We start from the raw sequence: 9,591 nt of genomic DNA, 5'->3' as shown, positions 1-9,591 counted from the left end.
ACAATGCATGCAAAGCAAAAACAATAAAATGAACAACAAGCATGCATAGAAAAAACAATGTCAAAACAACTCAAGTTGAGGATTAAAATATATCAAAATTCTTCATCTAAAAATAAAAACCCAAAAAAAATGAAGAAATTGAACATGAAATAAATGCAACTAGAATTGGCTAGCAAAAAAGAAGAGAGAAAAGAAGAGAAGGAAGAAACGATAAGGAAGAAGAGAAGAGGGGCGGCGTTCGCAACTAGAGTAGGCTTAGATTCGATTTGAAGAGAAGAAAAAGGGAAGAAGAAAGGAGAAAAAGAATGAAAAAAAGAAGAAAAAAGAGAAGAAAGAAAATATAGGAAGAACAAAAAGAGAGAAGAAGCTTAATATTTTTCTTTCCAATTTGTCCCCTTTTTTTTTTTTTTTTGACATTGAAAAGCTGTCGAGTAAATCTGGTTTGGGGGATAAATTTTATATATATGTATAAATATTGCAAAGACAATAATATCCCTATACTTTAACTTTTTCTTTATTTTTTATTTTTCATTTTTATTTTAAAATATGAAATAATTTTGTTAATTAATATATAAATAAAATTTATTATTATATGCTAAATTAATAAATAAATAAAAGCTATTATTATATTAATATTATGAATTAATAAGTAAATAAATTTGTTATTATATAATTAATATGAATTAATATATAATTTTTATTCCAATATCCTTAATGATTTTTTTATTATAATCATCTTGTTATCACTATTACTTTTACATTTAAACACATATCTCACTATTAATTTTAATATTACTGTTAAATAATTAATTTCAACTATAAAACGGTTTATAATTTTACCAAAATTAATTTTATCATCCGTAGAAATAAACCATAAAATGGCGGCGAACAGCTTTGTGTATCTTCAACTCATATTAGTCACATCTTCGACGGCAACGGGGCTTATTTCCCTTTCAACTTTCTGTCCACCAATGTTAATCAACATCTCTTTTTCCAAGTGGAAGCAATAGCATTCAAAAACTCGGGGACTAACCGTGACCCCAAAATCCGAAAGGAAAAGAAGTTCTAGTTCTAGCCGGCAGGTTCATCTCACCATTGCTCACTCCCCCTACCCGAGCATAGAAGTCATTGTTATAATGCCTGCATTTCCAAGAACCAAACAAATTAAAAAACAGCAAACAACAAAAATTGCTGTTACATGATTGTTTCATTTGTTGGCAGCTTTGTTTGTTTCCTTGAGAATCAGAAAAAGGTTTGTTGATGTCATGTAGGATAGGCGCTCAGAGCGAAGTGTCTGGAAATTAAAAGAATGCATTTCAGCCAAACTCATGCACTCATGTTTTTTCATCCATTACTCAAAAGAATCAGAGAAAAAAAAAACTTAAAGAAACCGCAATCTCTCAAACAATCAAATGCTGCGCAAAACTAAAATTAACTCTATACCAGCACCAAAAAGAAGAAGACATAATAATTAGAGGACTTACGCATCATCAAGAATCTTAGAAGCAACCATGACACTATTAACAAGCAATCTATGCACATTCAAGGATATGACGAGCAGGTTGATTATGCGCCAGCCTGTCCATATAAAAGTATCCTACCACAAAGCAGGGGGCTACGATTTGTGTACTTATATATCCTCTCCAAGGACTTTGGTATGCTTATATTAGGAGCCGTAACGCCATGAAAAGCATGAAAACTTTTTCCTAACCGAGCAGAGCTACCATTGCAGTTCAACCCATCGAGCTGCTTGCTCAAGACCTCCACGAGCCTGTCGTTTCGGACCTCTAGCTTTCTAGCACTGAGGAAATTATGGTCAGGACTTTTGGTGTTGTCGTCTCGGCTTGGCTTGGATCCGGTCGTCGGATTTGGTAGGTGAGATAGTCCCCGGTGGCTAACATTTAATCCATTGTGAAGAAAAGTATTGGAGACATCTGGGTGGTTAAGAGCCTCTTGTTTTACTGGTTCTCGAAGGAGATGCTACAAAAGTGTGTTATTGGTTTTTGATGTTATTAAGGTAAGGAAGTGGGGATCACTTTGGTTGTTTGGATGGTGGAGATGTGAGGGTTTGGCTGACTTGGTGCAGTAGAATGAGTTTAAGCCCTTAGATTCAATGCGTTCCCGCGTGTGGATGAGAGAAGATTGAGTTGATTTGGATAGCAAAAATTCGTTCGAATGCTGGTACTGGACGCCATACAACTTGTCTCGGATTGCGAACCATCTTCCTTCCCTTGTAATCCCTTTTTGTTGTAGAATAAAACTTGATTCTTTAATTATGTAATTGCGGGTCATTTACATCATCAGGACTTTATTGTTGAAATCATGTCCCTGATCTTGAAGGTAACAGATTTAATAAGATAATAAACAGACATGTTGCTTGTAATGACATGATAAGCATTAAAGATTTAAAAGATGCAGATATAAAAGTATCTTCATCGTATCATTTAGATTAGATATGGCATGCGCATCCAACTTATATCCATCACAGAAGTCAGAATGCTAATTACTTAGCTCAGCAGTAAATGTTTCTTGGTGATTCAGCTTTATTTGAAGTTTTATATCCTTCGCTAATTAGTTTAAGTGTGGGCAAATTGACATTGAAATTATAGCCTGTTTTAGCAGCGAAGAACTAAAAGGTGTATAATGGATCTAATTGTTGAACTAAAGAGCTTATAGAGAACTCGAGATTGAAGAAATTAAAGAAACCCGCAACATTAGAGTGAAGAAAATAGAAATAAACAGATCAAAAGCTTATAGGCATCTCCAGAGTAGCCTGCATGTCTATTGAGATTATTTGTTTTCATTTTTTTACAAAGGAGGCCGTATCCTTTGGATAGGGGAAGAGGTTGTAACTTGTAAGTATTAAGATTTGAACTTTAAACTTGCTGAATATCACGGTGAATGTATGAACTAACTGAGTTAAGCTTTGAATTATTTGGTTTATAATGTAAGGAAAGGTAAACAGGAAATTCAGATTGGACAGCTTTTGTAGGAAACTAGTTTTCTGCTAGAGGAGATTTTGTAAAAAGTTTTTGCTTTTTGCTGAAGTTTCCAATGTCGACTTCTTAATCACAGGCAGCATTGGCAGCGTATTGCATGCATTTTCAAAAGTTCAAGTGTTATCCCTTTAATTTCATCTCTTAGGACGCAATAGCTGAAAAATTATCAATTCTCTTGCTCAATGACAGATTGCAAATGTTGATAACAATGGCTTATAAAAATGCATAAAGTTATGCAACTTTAATTTTCCTATCTTAGAATATTTTTAATGAGTCATTGCCTTGCACACATGCTCAACTTGGGCTTTTTCAATTGTACATATTATTGCAGGATTAGTTACTCTTTCATGATTACAGAGGGGCAGTGAACCTTAGATTCCAACTTAATGCTGCTATAGGTTCTCTCTCCTCTCTCTCACTTTCCCTGTGTGTAGGCAGGTGTTTTTGCTAGCAATTTTTCTGAGGATTATTTGGCTTCATTACTTAAGCCTGTTTTATATGAACAATGGCAGATCTATTGTGCTGGCCACCTCGAATTTTTTCGAGTTATGGACACTCAAGCTAACTGATCTTGACCCTGACGATCTATGAACGTCCTCAATTATGCTTGTGTTATAGTTCCTAAATATGATTGGTAATCTGCCTCTTAGTAATAAATTATTCCTGTAAAACCACTGCTTACATGCCATCCTAATGAAATTGACGTGATGCTTTCCTATGCTTCATTTACCTATAGAAAAACAAAAAGAAGTTATTTTCACTTCACCACTGAGTATGTTATTCTATAGTTTCTGTACACGAAATCATAATAATAGATAAACACACCAACATGTCCAACTGGCTGTGAAGAACATTGAAGTTTAAACTATTGGTGCACATTCTTTTGCCTTTACGAAATACTTAGACCTCATTTTGCATTTGTCGCCTCTCAATCTCTGTTGCAAAATGCAAAACCCTTGCTACAAGTCAATCTGGTTATATTATTTTGTATGGGGCACCAGCTCCGTTCCATGAGATAAGCATAGATCCATTATCATCAAATTGAAATATGGATGAAATGAACTATCAAGAATGATTTCTTTCATATTTTAGTACCGTATATTCTTATTATGTATGATTCTTTTAGCTGCAGATGAAATGAACTCCCAAGAATGGAATATGGATGTTGCTTGAAGCAGCTGAGTCAGTATCAGAAGCAAGTTTCCTCTCCTTAAAGCACATGGGAAGAAAAAAGGAAGAGGATAAGGTACCATGTACATGAAGGAAGCAAATAATGGTTCAAAGCTGATATAAAATACAGTGAAGTTAACTTATGACCAAAAATAAAATTCAATTGTGACCACATGTTGGGCGAAAATGTACCATTATTTTTAGAAATCTTCTTGAATTTTGTACTTTGAGTCAGTATGTTATACAAGCCGGTTTGCTGGCTGGCTTTGGTTACAGATCTTTATAAAGAAGAAAACAGAAGATCTTACCTGAAAAAGGAAGGGGATGTAGTTTCAGGAGAGAATGGAATACTGTAACTTTGACTTCGTTCCCTTCATTTGTTCAGGAAGCCTTGACCAAAATATATACGGGGGAAGTGTCAGAGAGAAGTGATAACAAAGACTGATTAACAAGAACTACAAGTTTTGGTTGGCAATTTGGCATTAATGTCTGCTTTTGAATACGAGAAGAATCTGGTCCGGATATGAAGGTGATGATCAGAATATTCCATCTCTGAAGATAGAAAAGCGAAAAGTTACAGGCCTTTAGCATCTTTAAACGGAGCTTGTTCCTAAGAAAATTTTGTGATTATCTGAAATCGTGTAATGAAATCATGAAGCACATAGGACATTAACCTTTCTGCTAGCTAGCTGACGCGCCCGCCACTCCATAAACCCCTTTGTTATGTAAAGCAATTTTTGTCGTTAATTGTTACTTGGAACCCCATAGATAGTGAGTGCTATTGGTTTGAGATTCTTGCTGCCGCTCGGGATGATTCGGACCACACTTGTAAATTGAATGGTTCTGTAATATTTAGCTTAGTATTGGACGACAATAACACATTGGTGGGTGCTAGCTGTTGAAGCCTCTGACATTTTTGAGGCAAACATACCAATTTGAGTACATCATTGAAATGAGCAGGGGCTTAAAATTAGATAGACAGATATTTTTTGACTTTTCTAAGTGACTAATGGTTAAGGTAAATTTTAGACCTAACAGGAATGGTAGGTGACCTGAATCTCTCTTGCCAAAAGCACCAGCAACCATACAAATTTTCCCGTAAATTTTCTAGCTTTTTTTCTTTTAATATAAACAAAATTGTAATGTGAAAATAGAAAAAAGGTATCGCAAGCATTGAAATTTAAGTTTCATATCTGTCCTCTTAAAAATGACTAGATAAACCAAAGCTCCGACTTCCTACTCCTCTTTTAGCAACAGATTTGATCAAGAAAAGAGATTTACAATAACCATGCTTGCAAGAACCTACGTTACTAGATCCTAGAGGGTAAACTTCATACGGGTAAAATTACGAAAAACTGGATTCCTAACAGTGAAAAAGAGTGAATTGTTTTATTGATCAGCCTAAAGCTTGATTAAACAGCAAGGAACGATTACAGAATCTATCAAGGCACCCACAAGCTATGCCGGTGCTTTAATTCACCCCGAAAGAAAGCTAAATATGAGATTGTGCAGAACAAAGAACAAAAATGCATGAATGATAAAGTCAATTTGGTTTTTAGAAAACTTAGGATTACATCAACGTTATGATTCTAGCAGTTTTCTATATGTCAATGTCCTCTCCCTTTCTTCTCATTCCTGCAAATTCAAGTTGTTGTTCTCTCTGACTTTGGCTATATGTTGCTTGCATGTATGTAACAATTCAGGAATCTGTTTCTTCCATATCTTCCACAATGATACGTATATAGCGCAGACTAACCAGATAAGATCTTCATATCCAAAAGTTGCATAAGAGATAGAAGAAAAACTAAAATAAGGAAAAAAAAAGGACAATCAAAGAAAAAGAAAAGGTGTTTTAAAAGTTGTTGAATGCTTTCTTTCCATGTCGGAGTTACACTGTCTTCTCTCTGACCAACTCACCATTGTTGATAGCAGCACCTCATGTGAAGCGCCGATGAGATATCTCTGCGTTAGATTTTGACATGTATGGCAAAGGAAGCACCTGATGTGCCTGCGAGCTAAGAAATTAGCTTCATGAACCCATTTGTCGCATTTCATACAGAGATATGCATCATCAGCTTGGCAATACAAGGAAGCCCTGGTGTTGCACAGCTCACAATTCACCAAGCCTGAGGCCCTATTTCCATTAGGTAAGACACGCTCTTTCAGAAAAGAACTTGATGGGTTTCCTTGTTGTAAACCTTTGCACATTTTTGGATGATCGATAGTCAGAATGGAATGGCTAAGAATGGAAGAAAATAGCCATATATATAAAGGCTGGTGGCATGAGAAAATTATGACCCAATATTTTTACACATGCAGTTTATGTAGACGGAATTTTGCACCCTGACGAAATTGTCTCTGTTGTTTCTTCCTTAATTTTTTGCCCTTTTCCACGAAACTTCTGTCGTATTAAAGCAAGCAAAAGTTTTATACTTGTGGTTGAGAAAATGCTTTTAACAATGCTACTCCAACCCGGCTTACAACATAAATCAAGGAATCCTATGAGGGGGCTCAATTAATTGTACCAAAAGGGGGTAATAACCAGTAATTAGGACTGCAATAATTTTGAAAAAACAGGAAAAGATAAACATGATTAAGCCACAGGCTTTATGGGATGCCTTGAAGGAAGTTCTGAGCCATGATTTTTTATGTCGAGTGGTTGCCAAGTCCATTTTAGTTTACGGCAGAAACAAGTTTGTTGTATGGCCAAGAATTAAAGCTGGGAGTGGTACCCACCAGCAATCAAGGCTCTCAATTCTCATCTGCAGTTCTTTGAGGCACGCAGGACAGAATAGTTGGAGAGCTGATTTAACTCGAAATTTTTCCAGCAAATTTTGGCTTTTTCCTTTTTTTTTTTTTTTTTTTTTTGAGAGTGAAATTAATGATGTGGAGAGGCTGGAAGTGTAAGGAGAGGATTGTCATTGTCCTTGTCCACATGTTGGTTTAGCGTTGATATAGCACGTCCACTTGTATGGTTCAAACTTGGAAACTTCTTCCTCTCGTATGCCATCCATTTTATGTGTTTGTGGACTTCCAGAATTCTGAAAATTAAAAAACCAATTAACGGACAAAACCAACTTATTCTATGCTTTATCCAAAACCACTCATTTCACAACTCCACTACTCGTAAAAACCACTCCATTGTTCAACATCAAAGACCAGACACTAATATTTTTGGTTTAATTGTCAAGTTTGATTCCTCTTTATTCCAAGTTCAAACCCATTTTGAAAATACAACTTGAAAAGATGATCATAATCACATTCATTACATCTTTTAACTGTAGTGCCGAATTGGAGAAAATTTTCATGGCGAGCAGTTGAGTCGACGGTAATCAGCCGGCCCTATCTAATGTTAAAAAAAGAAGGTGTGTCATGTCATATTCGGAGAGTGGGAATTTATTGTTGGTGCTCCCACAAACCTCCTAAGTAAGGTTTGAATTATGTGGGTCTTCAGCTACTTGGCCACTAGGCAAGTAAGTCTTGAGAAGACATAAAAGTTAGATAAAAGTTAGGGTTCAGCCTTAGTCTCTCCTCCTCTTTTTGTGATGTAGGATTATGCTCTCTTTACAACAAAAAAATAAAAAATAAAAAATAAAAAAATTTTATGATATTTTTAACATGATATAATTGAATTAATTGGGTAAGTTAAATTTAAATATTAATTTTAACAAAATTTATATAATATAAACTTTTTTTTATAAATATTTTTAATCATAATTTAAATAATTTTTTTTTAATTTTATCAAAATTAATTTTATCGTTCATATAAATAATTTTAAATAATAATTTTTAATTAAAATATTAAAAAAAATCATTACTGATTTGTGGATCAAATTATCATTACAATTTATTTTATGTTCTTTGCATTATTTATACATACCAATATTATTAAAATTAATGAAATAGTATCAAATACATCGTACATTTGTTTGTATTCAATAATGCTAACGAGAAATTACATGAAAAAGACTAAAGAATATTTTTCTTTATATTGTTCGAATGGTGAAATTTTAGTTTCAAAAATCAATTTCTAATTTTAAATATTTTAGAAATTACATAAAAAGCAATTGTTTAAAAAGCGACCATTTTAATAAGAATAACGTTAATTTTAGATATTAGATATTCAATTTTTTATTCATAAAAAATTTCATTTTTACAGGTTAAATTAATTATGGTTAATGATTTACATTTTTTTTAAGAAAAAGCAACTTGTCAAAATAAAACTAAAAAATTACTATGCTAGATCATGAAATTTAAAAAAAAAATTTGAATTTTGTATCATATTTTCTCTCTTCTTACTAACTTATCAATATGGAAAGGAATTTTATTTTTGATAAAAAAAATTAGAATCCCATTTTAAATTTGTAAAGAAATAAAAAACCATTGGCCAAACGAAAAATGCAAAAACCCTTCTTCCCCTTCCCCTTTGACTATTCCGTGTCTTTGTTTAATCTTGGCCCTTGGTGGTTTTTTTTTTTTTTTGAAGCATAATTTTTTTTATGGGTTCCTTGTGTTTCGGAGAAGTCTCCTCCTTCCCTTTCAATTACAGATGTCTCATCCTCTGACTCCCAAAACTCACATGAAGTTTCTTCTTCTTTTTTTTTTTAATTATAATTAGAAAATTACGGTAAATTTTTTTATTTTATCATTTTTATTTATCATATATATATATCGTACATGATAAAAAAAATGATAAAAAAAACGAAAATGATTCATGAATACTTTAATTGGTTTTTTTTTCATAAAATTTATCCAAAAAATAAAGACCAAAAACCAAAAAAAGAGAAAAAGGAAATAATAAAAAATTGAAAATTTGATAAAAAAAAGCTCACAAAAGATGTCACATCCACTCCTCATATTTAACTTAAAAACATTAATTTTTTAAATTAAAGTAAAAATAACTTTTTTAGCACAATGCATTTATATGTATAAAATTAAATATATAATAAAATATATATTTATATATATATATCTTGAAATAAGAATAAAATACTCTAAATAAGCCTTCGTCCTAAGCTTGTTTTTTTTTTTTTAAATACTCGATCCATTTTAAATTAATCTCAATTTTAAAAAATATTTTTTTATCAAATTAAAATTAATCAAAATTTATCAAATATAAATTATTTTAATATTTTTATAAATCAATACCTTTCGTTGTAAAATTTATTTAATGAAAAAAATACAAAAAAAAGGCAAATAACCAAATAGGATGTTATGTCCACACCACTATTGAGTTTTTTTTTTTTTTTTTTCACAAAACTACTTTAATAAAAAAGATTAAAAAAAAAAAGATGTTTGCAAGTTAGGCTAGAGAAAATTGACGTTGATCCGAAGAAGATGTTTGATCAACTCGTTCCAAAGTTCAAGAGTTCACTGAAGATATTAAAAGCAGGGAATGAGGAAAAAACAGTTGTTTCAATAA

General features: G+C 32.5%; 2 pseudogenes across 1 annotated transcript; both read right to left on the bottom strand.

Moving 5' to 3' along the window:
• Positions 1–828: 828 nt before the first annotated feature.
• On the bottom strand, positions 829–2,191 carry LOC111281614 (cyclin-U1-1 pseudogene; annotated as a pseudogene).
• Positions 2,192–5,533: 3,342 nt separating this feature from the next.
• Positions 5,534–6,592, bottom strand: LOC111281613 (B-box domain protein 30 pseudogene; annotated as a pseudogene). The gene has a single exon (XR_016342235.1). The product of XR_016342235.1 is annotated as a B-box domain protein 30 pseudogene (transcript).
• Between the last annotated feature and the right edge of the window lie 2,999 nt (positions 6,593–9,591).

This window comes from Durio zibethinus, chromosome 5 (assembly GCF_047325235.1).
Source record: "Durio zibethinus cultivar Kanyao isolate XHJ-2024 chromosome 5, ASM4732523v1, whole genome shotgun sequence".
Classification (NCBI taxonomy): Eukaryota; Viridiplantae; Streptophyta; class Magnoliopsida; order Malvales; family Malvaceae; genus Durio; species Durio zibethinus.
This window is presented reverse-complemented; position numbering and strand designations above follow the sequence as displayed.